The sequence below is a fragment of the Phymastichus coffea genome, unplaced genomic scaffold (genome assembly GCF_024137745.1).
Source record: "Phymastichus coffea isolate CEN01 unplaced genomic scaffold, Cenicafe_Pcof_1.1 PCOF00077, whole genome shotgun sequence".
Classification (NCBI taxonomy): Eukaryota; Metazoa; Arthropoda; class Insecta; order Hymenoptera; family Eulophidae; genus Phymastichus; species Phymastichus coffea.
This window is the reverse complement of record NW_026706888.1, coordinates 232,020-238,019: the sequence shown is the minus strand read 5'-3', so window position 1 is coordinate 238,019 and position 6,000 is coordinate 232,020.

Genomic DNA, 6,000 nt, shown 5'->3' with positions numbered 1-6,000 from the left:
AAGTAATGTTATGTAGTATTATTCTTGACGCAAATAAAATAAATTCAAAACTGGCGACAACTTAAAGGAAAGTTCTTTTTGCTATTTTAGAAAACAAATTTCAAACATACAATGTATTGTTTCATAAAAAAACATGTAAATTGGTTTGTAACTTTTTTTACGAAAATAATATTTCGATCTCATTCGTTTCTCACGTTTTTTTAACACTAGCAATGTTAACCTAACAAAATTTAGAAACGCAAACATTCTTAAACAATATAAGATTTATAATTCTAAAGTTCCTTGAACATCCATTTATAAGATATTCTTTTTCAGTAGCCTTTATACTTTTACAAAGGGAAACACGCCATTCCAATAAGATATTTTTTTGTAATGCACGCGATCTACGTGGTTTCAATTTTTTTATGTCTTGCTGCAGTAAAAACTTGAAAATTAATTAAAAATCAAATTAATTGACCTGTAAGTGAAGTTCGATTATAATTATATATTGTCCTTACTTGTGTTGTACTTAACTTATTGTACTCGTAACTTTTCTATTCACTTATGGCAGACATATCTTTAAAAATGAACTTTGTTAATTTCAGAATATAGAAATAAGCTACTATCTAAATTGGAATTTTTTTTATAATAAAAGATTAGGGATAGGATTTGAAAAATATCTTAGATGGAGAATAATGTACTAAAGCAAGGACTTTCTCTCTGTATATATATAAAACTTCACGTACTTAAATAAGTTCGTTTGATTTTTAATTATATTACGTCTTCATTTATTATAGTTGTTTAGAGAATTAATACATAAATTCTAGTTTTTACTTTATTAGAGTAAGATTACATGTTATAAGATATAACTACCTTAACAAAATTATAACCATTAGTAATGATTGGTCTTTGATAAAATTTTACAAAATCTTTTGATCTCATTGACCAACTTTCTATTACTCTAATTGAATAAAAGTTAATGCTTTTCTTAGACGCAGCTGAAACGATAGTATGTCTGGTTGAATGGCATGTCTGGTTAAATGAGCTGAAAAATTGATACATAGACGCTACTGTTTTTTAAATCTTTCGTAGCTCATCTATTAATATTTGATAAATCGACTGCCTTATGCGGTTTTTTTTTAGCAAATGAATAATTTCGAGCTATCTCTTCTCGATTTCGTAATTCTCTTTACGTAGCAGTGTGTTAGTGTAGCATCACTAACCTGAATAAGTTAATTCTTTCAACTTCGAAGCATTTAAACTCTCTAAATAATTTAGGACAGTCCTGAAGTTCCAAGTCACTAGGCACTTAGGATGTTGTGATCTGAGGTTAAAAATATCCTTTGCAAATGTAATCACATCTAGATGATTTCTTATTTTGTTGGAGATAGAAGCGCAAATGTATATAATCGTGCTGTATGAAGTTCCGCCGAGAAATAGATAAGATAAAAATCTTAATATAGATGTCGCAGAAATGTCAAGAAAGGCTATGTTTTGAATATATAACAATATTATTTCTATTATTTCGAAACTAAGCCATACTATTTTAAAGATGCTAACATAATACTAGTGGCGTCTGTGAGAATTATTCTCTTTGAAAGTGATCTCTCAACACTCTGCTTACAATTATATCTAGATTATTTGCTCACAGGTGAAACATAGACCTGTAATGTAATAATAATAAGTCAATATTAGCTTTGAATGTTATTGGATTCCCTATTCGTAAAGTCTCAAACATTGAAAACTAGGTTTGATTTTTCCAGAGAGGAATAATAATTCCTTGCTTTTTTTCTCGTTTGATTTTTCTTATAGATTTAAGGAATGAGGCAAGGGAAGAAAAAGCGTAAAAGTGACATTAAGTCCGAAAAATCTCGGAGGCATCAACAAAAAATGCTTTTATTCCCGGTACGAAGTGATGAATCTTTTTTTTTTTCAAAAATCATCTATACTCTCTTGAACATTTTCAATTTCAGATTTTAGAATAGATCTTTGATCAATTTTTCAATTTTGTTTGAAATTCTGAATGAATGTTATCTTATAATCTTTGATATATTTTAAATGTGATTATTTTATATGTGATTCGTTATAAAATTTCATTTTGGATAAAAAAATGTAGTCTGCCGGCGCTATTTATATCGTTTAATCTTTTGTCTCTTGTGTCATGACAGGTTGCTTTGATGTTACGATTATATCTTTTTGATTGCTGAATTATGTTGTTTCTAAAAAATACCTTTGATTTCGATTATCCGTTGAAAGATGTAAACTCCGGTTGATTCAGATGTTTTACAAATTGAAGTTTCTAGTTTAAATTTTGTTCAACACTAGGGCTAGGTTTGGTTTGAGAAGTCTAAAAATTCTGTAATCCTAAACATAGCTTCTGCATCTTTCATTTCATCCTATCGTTGCTTCTTTCGCTTTCTTACCATAGTATTATGTTCTTTACTGTATCCGTTAAAGGTACATATTAGACCTTTATTGTGAGTGGTATGTTAACGTTTAGAATTATTAGATTATTAGGCAGGCTTGAAGAGTTTTCATGCGCTTCTCACATGGTCAAATCCGTGAGTTCGATAAGAACTAATAAGATCTCGAATAAGTTCTTACATCCACCGAATTTTATGGTGCTCCAGGTAGATCCATCAGATAAATAAACAAAAATATATTTAAGATGGATATAGATACGAAGTTACAGGAAGTTAACCTATTGAAGACTACAATTATTGACGACAAGCTCGAATATTTTTTAATTAACTAGTATCGTTCTCTCTATTTATATGTTTTTATATTAATTTTTTATATATATATCTATCTAGTACTTAATATAATCGATGGTTTTCAATATATTTCTTGTTATTGTTCCATGTACAATTAACTACAAGAAATTTTTCCTGATTGGGCAAAACTACAGTTGTTCCGATTGTACGTATTGTTTTGATAGCGTTTGTATAAATAGGTTAGAGAATAACTATATAGTGTTGTAATAGGGAATTGAAATCGGTTTTATCTATAAAGTAAGTTTCTGAAGCATATTCTATTTCGGATCCGTATTTGATCGTATCATACGTTATCGTCTGATTCAATATCGTTGTTTTTCAGTAACGAAATAGCTTTTTGATAAAAGAGGGTATTCAGAACTTTCTAGTTTCCATGTTGTACATTCCTTTATTAGTTTTTAATTTTTTAATTTTTTTAATAAACGTTTCAATACATGGTTTATTTTAATATTTCTCTTTTAAGGTTTAGCGGTAGTACGTTGCTTTCAATAATTAAGAAATTCATTGAACTCATTTCAAGGTTTCAATTGTTATTCGTAAACTAGAGTTGAATACTGCATGCAAAGATCTGATTATATCATTTTTAGCTGTTTCATATAGATGGTGACAATTATACCTAAGATTTTTATTGTTTTTTTACAATTTAGACTAAGTCATTGAGAATATTTAGTTTTACTTTTGGACCAGTATATTTTTTGTGTGAAAAAATAAATGCTTTTATTTTTAGAGAGTTTCAAGTCCAATTTATTAGCGAATTCTAAGGTTTTTTTCAGTGTTTGTTACACAAGGTTTTACTAGTTTTTATTTTTTATTCTTGGAAGTGTTACCTGATAGACAAAGACGATGCATTTCATCACTATTGAAATGCAGTTTAGAATATTAGCAATCGTTAAGGAATATAGTATTGTGCTGATGATATTGTCTTGTGGCATTCTATTCTTAATATCAGTCGACCTGAAGACTACATTATCTATGTGGACGTTTATAGTCTTGTTGTTTAATAAATTTTTAATCAAGAAATACGTGTATTCTGATATTTTATATTTATCAAGTAATTTTAATATGCTGTTTCCCGGTATTTTGTCGTATGCCTTTTCTAATTCTGGATACACTGCAAGAATATGTTGATTTAGGTTGAAAGTATTGTGAATGTTGAATTGTAAAAGCTTTACGTAATAGAACACATTTCTTGGAATGCACTTTATTCTTTGTTTAATAAGCTATTATATCCTAGATATTTCGTAAGGTTTTGCTCAGACAAGATCTTAATGTTATAGGTATTTGAGTTTTATATTTATCATGTTTTGCAATTGGTAAGACTATTGCTTCTTGACATTTATTGGCACATATCAATATTTTTATTTTTGATTTATTAATTATATTTTAGTGTAAGTGATTAGGGTATAAAATCTGATCTTCATTGTGTATCGGTTCGGTGCATACTTTCAAAGATTCGATTTCGATAAAACTTCTGCTATATAAATAATTCAGAAATTCTTGATAATAATTTTTTCTATATTAGCTTTTTGAAAATCTTACAAATGTCGTATGATTGATATAATGTAACAAATAGTATATTTTCTATTATTCGATGTTTCTGTATTCTTCGTTGCTACGCAGCAATCAATCATGAAGTTGTAGGTAAAATGGTATAGTAAACTGTTTATGTTATATCTTTGCTAACATTTTTGAAAAATTTTTAAATAAATAATACGTAGGAATATAGTGTCAAGAACCGTAAAAGACAGTATACTTGTTACAAAGTCTATTTGAGAGGAGACTTAAAAAATATCTACTGATATTTTGCTATAATAGCAATCATACCTGCTTATCTTACATCACTTTCAAACAAATAAATCATTAATAAATATAGTAGCACGGTTTTATATAGTACTACAGTATATATTTCAAAGGATTTAATTACATTCAACACTCTAATTGGATAGAAATAATATTATATGAATAAACTGTGCATACACATGTGGAAAAGCATACGATATTATAGTCATTTTAAAAAATAAAAATGCTACGAAGAATTATCGTCAGGTTATCTTAGTTGCGAGTCATAATAAATTAAGCTATCAATCAATATCAATCAAAAAATTGAATAAGTGACTCACTATAAGCATTGAAACTCATTTAGCGACTTAAAAGCTGTAAAACTGGTAAGCAGTAACTATAAGAATTGTTTTAGCTGATAATTGCGTGTGAATATAAACATTTTGGAACGAATTCTAATCAACTTGTTCCAAATTCTTTAAAACACTAAATAAAAAAAAGTATATACAATGTTTGATTACTTTCTTTGAAATTGCCTGAAGCAAAAAATTAAATAACTACGTTCAAAATATTTTGATTATTTTATTAGTATAATTATTTTTAAGTGTATGAACCCGACCATTTTAATGACTAATATCAAAAAAAAACCTGACCTATCATTTGGAATTAAAGAGTCCAAGGGTAAAGTAGTTGACAGCAGTTTTCATTTTTTTTCTATTAAAATTATGTTACGTAGATCGAAAAATTTCGAGTTTTGCTAAAATGACCTTACTCAAACAGCAATCAGTTCTTATATCCTTTTGTTTATCAAGTTTCTATGACTGAGAAGTTTTAAAAACATTAGATTTTGATACATTTTTATTACAATATTTGTTAAAGCATATCATGTTTAAGATTCGTAATAAAAATGCTTTGAACAAGTTGTTGGTATGCTGATGCAGTAAATTGTAGGGCAATAATTTATTCATATCACTCTGTTGCTCTTAGCAATATCAATGAAGATAAACACTTAAGCATATATATCTTTGTTGGCGCTACCTATCACTTGTGTCACGAAACTAGAAACAAATCAATATTTAACGAATAGAGTAAAATTTCTTTATAAATTAAAATACTTAATTTTATATATCGCTTATATATCGCTTCCAATAAAAAATAAAAATGAAATACCAATAAATTTGTTAAAAAATAGTTAAATCAATATTATTATTAATCAATTGCCTTACATTTCAAAAAGTTGTACTTTTTCAATTATTAGAACTTGTTATAAAATTATTCACTATTTAAATGTGTGGATATTACTAAAGACATAGATATTCAAATAAAATATTTTTCTTGATATTAATTATTGATAATCGTAAATGTAGTAAATTGCGTTGTCCAAAGTCGATAGTGAACTTACCATCAGCAAGTTCTCGAACTCCTCGTAATCTACGCTCATACCTACATGCATATGCAGTTCTCATTG